The following is a 12,753-nucleotide window of genomic DNA, read 5'->3' as shown; positions in this document are numbered from 1 at the left end:
TGGTGAATAAGATGTGGGTTCAAAAAATTCTGAATGTGAGAATCTTCGTTGAAATCTCTTTATGTTGAAAGAAAGACTTTCATAAAGTGAAGCAAGATATGACTCTCAACAAAAATGTTTTAATGGCAGAGAAATCGGTTTTCTCTCCAGATAAAAACAATTGGAGGATGATCTTGTTGCTGCTCTTGATAAGGTTAAATCACTAGAAGAGAGTCTGAAAAGATTCAATGCTAGCTCTACAAAGTTATCTATTATGCTTGGAGCATGTTGTTAGAGCACTGCTCGGGCGAACTCACAAGCATTTCTATCTCAAGCTTGTTTTTCATTAGACTTCACAGCGTTCTAGTCTACTTATAACTAAGTCTAAGATTAGGATAGAACGTGTATTTGAGCATTAGACTTCACGGCGTTCATCGACTGAAGATGAAGAATTACTAAGGGGAGCTTGTGGAACTTCATCAAAAAAAGATATGTGGAGACTTGAACTCATCTATCACTCAAAAGTCTATCTACTCTATCTCCCATTTGAGACAAAATTCGTACGTATATAGACTTCAATTATGCACATTTGATATTTCGAGTTGAGTTTAACTCGCTTACATATTTCTCGAAATATGTGTTTGTAAGCTTTCGCTTTAACCAAGTCATCTTATATTATTGACGAAAGTCAAAAGATGATCATGCGAAAATCTCCTGGTAACGTCTTACATGATTTGTGTGAGATAGTCATTTGATTTAGACTCGGAATGTTTCGTATTGATCATTCGATTACTTGAAAATTGCTTTGAAGCTAATAGTTTGTGTGAGACAGCTATTGTCGTCTTCCGAGAATGTTTCAATGGTTGAAATAAGAGTTTAGAACAATTGGATATAAGCACAGTATGCGTACTTGCATATGTGTAATCCAAGTCCGGGAACCATGGCATGCATACACGTATGCATACTGATTGGTTTAGTAAAGGCCCGGGAACTAAGTACGCATACCGGTACGCGTACTGGCGTGAGGTTCAACTTCTGGGACTTTACTGAGTTTGGTGGTATCCATACCCGTTCGCATACTGGCGAACCGAAACTTAGCCCGACCACTAAGGTAGACGTACCTGAAAAAGCGGGGGTCTAACAACCACACCCAATATTTGGTTTGGAAATCTGAATAGACAAACTCCAATATACTTTCAACAGAATCAACTAAACAGTTAGACTCAATCTAGAGAAAAGTATATAAAAGAGTTTTATATCACTATCTCTCAATTCAGTCTGCAATCAGTAAATAGGAAATTGCGAGCCCGATTGAATAAAGAGAAATAACTTGGACGGTACCAAAGACCAATGTTCAAGGATCAATCAATTTCAATCAAAAACCAAAGGATGGATTTCCTAATTGATCGATTCAACGCACAACCTGTGATATTTCAATTATATAACAAAATATAATGCGGAAAAGAAAAAACACAGATACCAGAATTTTGTTAACGAATAAAACCTCAAATGCAGAAAAACCCCGGGACCTAGTCCAGATTTGAACACCACACTGTATTAAGCCGCTACAGACACTAGCCTACTACCAATGAACTTCAGACTGGACTGTAGTTGAACCCTAATCAATCTCATACTGATTCAAGGTACAGTTGTGTTCCTTACGTCTCTGATCCCAGCAGGATACTACGCACTTTATTCCCTTGGCTGATCTCACCCACAACCAAGAGTTGCTACGACCCAAAGTCGAGGACTTGATAAACAAATCTGTCTCACACAGAAAAGTTTATAGGAATAGATAAATCTGTCTCCCATAGAAATACCTACGATTTTTGTTCCATCTTTTGATAAATCAAGGTGAACATGAACCAATTGATATACCAGACTTACAATCCCGAAGAAAAGCCTAGAAATATCAATCACCTCACAATAATCTTAATCGTATGGTAGCGAAACAAGATATTGTGGAATCACAAACGATCAGACGAAGATGTTTGTGATTATTTTTATCTTGCATATCAGAGATTAAATCTCGAGCCAATCTTAAAGAAGATAGTACTCAAACACGATAGAAACAACAAGATCAGATCACGCAACTACAGAGAAAATAGTTGGGTCTGGCTTCACAATCCCAATGAAGTCTTCAAGTCGTTAACCTACAGGGTTTCGTAAAAAACCTAAGGTTAAAGGAGAATCGACTCTAGATTATGCAACTAGTATCACATAGAAGGTGTGGGGATTAGGTTTCCCAGTTGCTAGAGTTCTCCTTTATAAATTTTTCAAATCATGGTTTGCAATCTAAGTTACCTTGGTAACAAAGCATTCAATATTCACCTTTAGATGAAAACTTGATTAGATTCAAGATAATATCTTTAAACCGTTAGATCTAACTCATCTTATTATATACAAATGAAGTGTACCCTCATTTAGGTTTAGTAACCGTACCTAAACGTGTACACCATGTTGGTTCAACCGTAGTTAACCGAGGTTAGCTATATGGATACTCTCATATCAACCTTATTCAACTTAACCATAACTAGTTCAAATGACTCAAATGAAACTAGTTAAAGAGTTGTTCAATTGTTATATTCTCGTAGAAGTATACAATAACATAATTGAAGCAAAATTGGTTTGATTCACTCGAATCAATTCATGAACATTATAGCCACGGTTTGCAAATAATGCATTCCTTAATATATAAATGTATAAGTTCATGAGCCAACCGATTTTAGAACTTTAACCACTCAAGTATGCAAACGGGTACGCATACTTAAGTAACCGGTCTGAGTTTGGGTTCGCCAGTATGCAAATGGGTACGCATACTTAGTACACTTCCAAATCCCAGCAGAAATTCCCGGACCTATACCTTACGCAAGTATGCGTACTGGTATGTGTACTTAGTAAACGGAATTTCACAACTTCAAGTACGCATACGGGTATGCATACTTTAGTTCCGGTCATGGATCACATACATGCAATAATGCAGAATATGTTTATAATCCAATGATGGTTAAGTATTCTAAACTCTTATTTCAATCATTGAAACTTTCTTAGAAGATGACAATAGCCGTTTTCACACACTATTAGCATCAAAACAATTTTCAAGTTATTGAAATAATCATAATAAAACATTACAAGTATACACCAAATGATTGTATCACACAAACCGTGTAAGATGTTACTCGGCGATTTTCACATGATCAAGATGAACTTGATTGAAGAGAAAGCTTACCAACACATATTCCAAGAAGTATATAAGCGATTTAAACTCAGCTCGAAATTTCAAATGTGTACAATAGAAAACTATATCGTAACACGAATTATGTCTCAATATAAGAGATAGAGTAGAAATAGACTCTCCAAGTGATAGATGAGTTTCAGTCTCCACATACCTTTTGTTTATGAAGTTCCACAAGCTCGCCTTAGTAGTTCTTCGTCTTCAATTGATGAACGCTGTGAAGTATAATGCTCAACTACATAATCTACCCTAGTCCGAGACATCACTATAAGTAGACTAAAAATCAATACTTATAGTTTTCATCACTAATATTGACAAACAAGCTTGAGATAGCAATGCTTGCAAGTTTAACCGAGCAATGCTCTAACACCTTTGCATATGACTTAAGATATCTTTATCTGAAAAGAATCAATAGAGTTGTTACCAAACAGATTTGTTGTTCCTTTACTTTTTAGAATACGATCGAAAGGAATTGTTCCGGTGCGTGCACTTATTGAATGTCGGAAGCGCAGGGATACTGAAGAAACTAAGTTAACTAGATTTAGTTGATTGGTCTCAACTATACGAAGTTGGTTCAGATTATGTATAGTGGCTTAATTCTGAGAGTATTCAATTCTGGACTAGGTATCGGGGTTTTTCTGCATTTTCAGTTTCCTCGTTAACAAAATCTTGTTGTGTCATTTACTTTTATTTTCCGCAATTATAATTGTTGTTATTATAATTTAAAGTAAATTACACAAACGTTAATTACGTATTACTTGATAGTGATCCTATAGAGTTTGGTTAAGTCCAAACCTATTATCAAGTAATCACACTTTGATTGTTTTATTATCTCGATCTCGTATCCAATAGACGATCACACAGAGTGTAAATACCGATTTGTCGTATTGTCTCGACTTAGTCCATACACAATCACTTTCGGTAACATGACTTGTAGGTGGATATTTTAAAGATTGTGGTGTATTTGGGTACCCTCGTCTTTCCAATTGGTATCAGAGCAGGCAAACACGAAAAGATATAAAAATCTGTGTTTGGTGCGATCCAACCTATAATAATTGAATCTAATGGTTGATTCAGTTAACATTATGCAAGAGTATGAATACTCAAATGTTGAAGATGTTACTACTTCGTTGACTCATGATCCAGGAGTTACGAAAACATCTGAGTATATCTCCGATGAAAAAGAAGATACTGATAAAGAGTTGGTAAAACTCCTAAGGCCTATAAGATCTCTGTCTACATGGATGTTAATATTAAAGACATAATCTAATCTTCTTAAGCATGATATTAGAGAAAAACACATTCAACTAAATATTCTAGCCAGAGAGAATATGGATCTCACTGCCAAATTAGAAGCTCTTGGTAAATCTCTTACTGAAGATCAAGAGACTCATCATCCTATGACTCTGACTAATGATTCTGTTATAATTTCTTATGATGAGGAAACTAAAAGTCCTTTCTCGACTTTTATAGATTTTGATAACAAAACATGTTTAGTTACATCTGAAATAGATCATGATGATTGTAGTCTGCCTAACTACATCAAGTCAGAAGAGAATGAGAAACCATCTTCTACATCTACTGATGATCAAACGAAATCTTGTCCAAAGGAAACTTTGAACCGGTTCCGTGAAATTGATCTTAAGGAATACAGCTTTCAGTCACTTGACAGGAAACTTATACTTCTTCAAAATACAATTGTTAAAGTATCGAAAGAAGTTTCTTGTCTTAAAAAATTGAAAGATCATTCCTCAGTAGAAAGACAGAATATACCCCAATCTGATAAAGTCAACTCGAAAGAATCAGGAGAAACAATTGATAATCACTTCTGGAAAAAGGCTCCTCCTCACTCATGTCGAAACAATCCCTGTTTACATAAAGAACGATTCCAGAAGAAAGGGAAAGAGAGAATCTCAGTCAAAGGAAACAATCATGAATTTCCTATAATTGTTTCAAATAACTATACTGATGTGCATAATAAAAAAATCCTTAGATTGAGAAAATATTATGAAAATCTCATTGACAGAATTAAGAGAGATTTATATATCTCCGAAAATTCTCATATCAGTACTGTTTTTCCTCATGATCATACCTTTAGATCAAAGAAGGATCATCTTCTTGGGAAAAAATACTTTGGAAAGAAATTTCCAAAGAGGAACATGAACTATGTTTCTGATACTTGTTGTAAGCAAGAAAAAGCTTACTCCGATACAACCTAGTTGTATGGAAATTGTGCACTCTCATCCTAGTTTGTGCTCATAACTTTTTGTGTTTTTTTTATCACAAAACGAGAGCATAATTTTTTTTCAGTTGTGTTTTTTTAGCAAAAATATGTGACAATTCTGGATAGCTGCGAATCCATGTTTATCCGAAAATTGTTCATATTTATCATGATCTTCCAAAAATAGGTTTTATTAAAAAATTTATTTTTCAAATTTTAATAAACCTTCCAGCATGAGAAGTTCGGACATAGGAAACAAAATATATTCTGTATATATTTTTGGAATTCCCTAAGTATTTTCGGTCTGAAAGTTGTCTCTTCTTAAGAGAAACTATCTCTTGCCTGTATTAAGAAAACCTGAATAATTCTTTTAATTCCATGAGCATGCCTCCAATAACTCGTAGTATTACAAAGGAAAATAAGGAGGAAGCTCAAAAGGTTAAGGATTACCAAGGAATCAATACAGAAAGGAAGAATAAAAACACATCGAAAATCATGTATGATTACGATTTCGATAGTTCTGCTGGATCTCAAGATGAGTCATGTATGTTGGCTTACAACCTTCAAGATCCATCAAAAACCAAGTAGATACCTTTTGATAATATGAATGACTATATCCATGGTTTTGAAGAACTAAGAACCAATCTCATAATGACGGTTCAACATCAAGATTGTCTCAAGGATAGGATTGAGGAAACAAAAGCTGATCTTGCAGACATGAAGGTTCAAGTTGAACAACTTGAAAAACAGGAAGTGGTTGCGGACAAGTCTCTCGAAACATGCTTCAAGAGTTTGAACAATGAAGAAACCTCAGTGAACAATAAGAGCACCATTAGAGATTAGGCTATATGATGTAATGCTTAATCCAAAGAAAAATAGACATCAGTTTTTGATTTATTTCGATTACTGATAAGGTCTATTTTTGAATAAAACTATCATTATTTATGAATAAAATTATTATTTTTCTTGTGATGGTATTCCGATTACATAGCGTGTGCTTGAACGTCTATATTATTTCTATGTATTTTCAGTTTATGGGATGTATGATTTTGGTTTTCATAACCTTAATATTCAATCTCATATGATGTGAACCCTTATGGTTTGTGTGACTTTTTGATTTAGCGGGATTAAGTTCTAGCCCATGTTGGTAGGCTTTATCAAAGGATCATACAGTGTTCTGATTGATACTCATATGTAAAAAGTCACAATGTGTTGAATCAATTTGCATTTACATGAGTTGTGTTTAACATAAACAGATTTCTTTCGGGTTTTCAACTTTTGCTATTGGCACGCATTAGTTAAAACCTATTTAACCTTTCTCTGGTAAAGGTTGCTCTTTGTTGTTGTTCTTGCAAGAGAATGACAACATACTGGGGGAGAGTTCTAACTTGAACTTGCGCTTAATGATATATCTTTATGGGGAGAAGATGATGCGGAATCTGAGGTAACGAATTTGTTAGTTAATCGTTTTCTTGTTTAAGAAAAGCCTGCTTATATTGCATATATTTTGTTTTTTCTTAAAATATTTTTGGTACAATTGATATTTATTCCTTTATGTGTGTATGGATGTGTGTGTGTGTGATTCAATTATTTCCGGTTAAGAAAAACCGTGTCAATTTATTTGGCTAATTGTTTGGTATCTTCTTTAATTTTTGATATCAAGTGTTTTTGCTTAACGAAGTTTCGGTGCAATTGCAGTGCTATAATGTCTATGTTGTTTCAATTGATTCCGGTTAAGAAAATTAATTGTGCAAGTCAATTTATTTTGGTTTGTATGAATTATTTATGTCTTAAAAAAATACGAGATCATTTGTTTAGTCCAATTCGATTCCGGATAAGAGAAACTAAGTTAATTCTGATATTAGTTAGACTTATCAAATTGAAAGATTCGGTTACTCAAGTCTAATCGAATGCCTTGACAAGAAATACTAGTTAACTAACCTAGTACTTGTCTTGTCTAAAGTGAAAGGTCTAAGTTATTTTCTGAATAATTAGAACCTGATGAGAGAAATAAAGTTATTTGTGATCTTTATTTTGGTCTTATCAAAATAAGTGATTGTATGTTTACAATCGGTTTAACAAGGAAACTAAGTCTCTTAATCAAATTGTTAAACTGTTAGGGAAAATTTCTTGGGCAATTGTTTCCCTGGTAACATATTAAAACTAAATTACTTATAGTTTCGGTTTTAATATTGGTTATCTAAAGTGGTATGTGAAACCTTCGTGCTTAACTCTTATAGGTTGTACTAGTCTTTTGGATTTGTACGATCCTTTAGGTTTGACCTTTATTTTCTCGAACCTTTGTCATTTTGTGACAAAAGGGGGAGAGATATATGGAGTAAACAAGTGATTTGATCACTAAGTAAATGACAATTGTGCTTAAACATTATATCTAACGAAAGAGTAAAGCATTGACTAAGGGGGGGGGGGGGGGGAACATATCATATTGATGTATTCACAAAGGGGGGAAAATCCTACACAGTGTACCTTGTGTGATGGTTGTAGTTATTTGGACTACTACAAAAGGGGAATAACAAAGATGTTCAGATTGAAAATCTACCTATCTCACCTTTAGGGGGAGTATTAACTTTGTTATTAAAATGTCAACATCGACATTTATTAATTGAATATATGCAGGTTATTGTGTTGTTGAAACTTGGAATCAAGCGTATGGGTAATGAATTCTTGTAATTTTTTTATCCATATGTATCAAGAGTTTTGTCACTAAAATTGACAAAGGGGGAGATTGTTAGAGCATAGCTCGGTTGAACCCACCAAGCGCTGGTATGTCAAGTTTGGTTGTCATATTTTAGTGAACCAAAACTCATCTAAGAGTCGCTTGATTATATACTAGAGACAACTTCGTATAGGTTAGACTAGAAAGTCTAGGATTATGAGGCATACAAGTATTACTCGAAGACCTGAAGAATGTGAAGAAGTAACGAGCTACAACAACGACATCATCCTTCCTCTTGAGGTTAGTATTATTGACTTGAACTGTTTCATTCCTAAAGTATCTTTCAAGTCGTGCTATATTGAAAACATAACTGCGAAGGTATGAATGATTATTATACTCTAGTAGTGAGACGTGATCATATGATCATAGTGTTAAGGAATTAGAATATGAAGTATAACGCTTATCTTTTGAACTTCGTATATATGACATCGACATAATCGTATGAATGCTATTGTGATTATGTGTATGGGTAAAGGTGAAGATTTCATCCTAGGAAACAATGTTTATATTTGTTTAAAGGAAGTACATTCATGAACTTGTTTTATGAATCGAAAGGGAAATCGCCAGATTATTGGTATTGTTATTCATTGCATATCTTTTACCAATATGTGTGAATCAGTAGAACCGAACATAACTAGTTGTGTATGTTGGTATAACTAATCACAGTGCCTGACTTATGATTTGGTATAATTAGTTTTTATTAATTAGTGTAACTGATCCTAAGTAATCACCTAAGATGGTAAGATCGATATTTGTAATTTGTGTGACCGATCACAAAAGAATTGTGTAATCGATCTTTGTAATTGGTTTAACCGGTCCTAGTAATTGGTGTAACCGATCCTAGGGACTGGTGTGACCGATCATAAGCAATGCCATGAGTATATGGTAACCGGTCCTGGTAATTGACGTAACCGATCCTGGTAACTGACGTAACCGGTCCTGGTAACTTGTGTCTTCGATCACAAGTAATCCATATTAAGGTAGAACCGATTGAACCTATGATTGTCTTGGAATACAGATGAACCAATTCTAAACTTGTTTGGAAGTGTGGTATAATTGATTCCAAGATTGTAAATATGAAAGAGGATTTACAAAGAAAAGATGTCAACATACTTTGAACACGATCAGTAACTCTTATCTTTTATTGTTCAAAGATATTCCTTAATAACTCAAGGATATCCCTGTCCGAAATAAATTAAGAATCTTTTAATTAAGGTTGTTAGTTTTATATGCTTTAATTACCAGCAATAAAATGCATATCTCTAGAAAATAAAAATTAGTAACGTGCATTTACTAATTGGAGATTTTCTATTGAGAGATTTCAGAAATATTGGACAAAGCATTTCCAGGAAATATGAAAACCGATTTTGGGCATTTAATGCATATCTTGAGAATATTTGGTTTTGAAAATTCCTTGATGTCCAAACATCATTGGTCCATAAATACCTAAGTTTGTATCTCTTGAAAACTATCCTAAGAGCCAGGCAAACTTCATCTTTTTGTTGTTTCTGGTGGATCTGTCTACCGGAGAGGAAAGTACCCTAATTAGGCGAAATCTCTTACGACCGCTCGTTTAAAGACTTCTGTGGGATCAAGATGCTCTACGAGTACCGTTGGTGGGAAACTAGATAATTGCAGTTCATTAGTTTTTGATTGATTTGATTGACTAACGGTTGTTGAACTTTGATTGCACCTACTTTGTTTATTCTTGAGAATCTTCTCTTCTGATATAAGATTCACTCAAACTAGATCGGAGTGTCGACGGGATCTTTAGAACTGTTTGTCGATCTAAAGACATCTTGTGGTAATCCATTGTTAACAGACTCCGTTCTGTGCGTGACTGATCACAAGAGATTCAACTTGTTATTCCTTTACTGTTTGGAATACGATCCGAAGGAATTTTTCCAGTGCGTGCACTTATTGAATGTCGGAAGCGTAGGGATACTGAAGAAACTAAGTGAACTAGATTTAGTTGTTTGGTCTCGACTATACGAAGTTGGTTTAGATTTTGTATAGTGGTTTAATTCTAAGAGTATTCAATTCTGGACTAGGTCCCGGGATTTTTCTGCATTTGCGGTTTCCTCGTTAACAAAATTTTGTTGTGTCATTTACTTTTATTTTCCGCAGTTATAATTGTTGTTATTATAATTTAAAGTAAACTACACAAACGATAATTCTGTATTACTTGATAGTGATCCTATAGAGTTTGGTTAAGTCCGAACCTATTATCAAGTAATCACATTTTGATTGTTGTATTGTCTCGATTTCGTATCCATAGACGATCACACAAAGTGTGAATACCGATTTGTCGTATTGTCTCGACTTAGTCCATAGACAATCACTTCCGGTAAGAGGACTTATATGTGGATATTTTAAAGATTGTGGTGTATTTGGGTACCCTAGTCTTTCAATTTGTAGTGGATATTTTAATATTCTCCCCCTTTTTGTCAATATTAATTGGAAAAGGTACGAACACTAGTGGGATCATAATGAAATTCTCATAGAGATTCTCCATGACTAAAAGAGAACATATCAACTTTGTTTAGATGCAATCATATAGTCGAAACTAAATGCATTCATCAAGAAGTTAATAGAGATACAAGAACACTCCTACAATATTCCACAGCCGCGCTCCCCATAAATATTTGGCAATTAAGCACAAGTTCAATTAAGAACTCTCCCCCATAAAATGTCATTCCCGAAAGAACAACAAGAGCGACCTTACTTTTACAAGAAAAGAAAGATTTCTTTGGAGATTGCAAATCACATGAAACATGAATTTGTATCCAGAAAACTCAATTAAATTAACTACAAGAGAACCCATGATTAATTTAATCGAAAATGCTCAACATAAGAGAACTTACGGAGCCACACAGTACTTTCACATAGAATTGGATCAGGGAAAGATGAATACTGCGGAATATACAAAGATTCATTCTATTTTTTTATCAATATTTATATAAATACATATAATAGACTTAAACTTTGCGATCAAAAGTGTAATGACTGGTCACTCCACCGGTACTGTCCCCACTTCGCCACTGCGGTTATCCGGCAGTGTGAAGTTTTCAACGGGAATCCCTACGGTAATCCAGCAGTAATTTCCCCGAAGGTCACCCATCCCTGGATTTCTCCCGCCCGAGAACGCTTAACTGCAGAGTTTTCTGCTAACTCTGGATCCAATTGTGTTGAAAAGGCCTCGGTGTTAGGAAAGGACAAACCATTACTTATAATCCATTCGGCCAACCACTGCCAAACATCGGGGTATTACAATACCACCACCTTAAATTGGAGTCGACTCGGGTCCGGAATATGTACAAGCCCAGATCTCCGACGCTCCCTGCCACTCACGAGAAGCACATGGAACAACCTCGTCCAGCGTGCCTTCCCACCCTCGGCAGGTGACCCGTCGTCGGCTCTGATACCATTTGTAATGACCCGTCCCTGCTCCACCGATATTGTCCCCACTTGCCAATGCGGTTATCCGGCAGTGTGGGATTTTCAACGGGCATCCCTGCGGTAATCCACAAGCAATTTCCCGGGAGGTCACCCATCCCTAGATTGCTCACGCTTAACTGCACAGTTTTCTGCCAACTCTGGAGCCAATTGTGCTAAAAAGGTCTCGGTGTTAGGAAAGGACAAACCATTACTTATATTCCATCCGGTCAACCACTTCCGAACATCAGGGTATTACAAAATGTTCATCCTATCTTCCATCAATATTTGCATAATGACACAATGGGCTTAACTTTTGACATATATGGGACAATCATAGTTCACGGACGTAAACATACATATCCCATAACAATTTTTTGCAATATATAAAACCAATAAAGATTAATACTGCAAAATCATCTTCCAAATAAACTTTAGAATTTAAATAAATAAATTTAAAAACATTGCAAGATGAAAAACGTTGGCAATAGCTATGCGTACTCACAATAATTGTTATTCCAAACCCTAGTTATCCTTCTTAAAACACAAGAATAAATTCTCATATGAAGTTTCCTAGATATAAAGAAAAATAAATCCTAGTGAGAACGCAACCGAAAGTCATCAGACATGTTCAGCAACCAGAGATCGAACACAAACAAGTTCGTCAGTTGCTTTCTTCAATTCGTTTTTCAGAAACTCAAGATTCTTTGTTGCAATTTCAAGTTGTTCACGTATGACGTCAAAATCTCGAAGAATATTTCCTACCAATTTTAGTGACAATACTATCATGCGTTGATATCTCAAGCATGTTTGTCAATGTTAGTGATCACGACATTCATCATTTGAAGACGAAGAACTACTACTGGAAGATTGTGGATCGGACTTCATCAAAAAAAGGTATGTGGAGACTGAAACTCATCGATCACTTGGAAAGTCTATTTCTACTCTATCTCCTATATTGAGACATAAGCCATATTACGATATAGTTTTCTATTATACACATTTGAAATTTTGAGCTGAGTTTATCTAGCTTACATATTTCTCGAAATATGTGTTGGCAAACTTTTGCTTTGACCAAGTTCATCTTATATCATGTGGAAATTGTCGAGTAACATCTTACATGGTTTGTGTGATACAATCATTTGG

The sequence above is a fragment of the Papaver somniferum genome, chromosome 6, assembly GCF_003573695.1.
Source record: "Papaver somniferum cultivar HN1 chromosome 6, ASM357369v1, whole genome shotgun sequence".
NCBI classification, from domain to species: Eukaryota; Viridiplantae; Streptophyta; class Magnoliopsida; order Ranunculales; family Papaveraceae; genus Papaver; species Papaver somniferum.
The sequence above is the reverse complement of the archived record's forward strand: the minus strand, read 5'-3'. Positions refer to the sequence as shown.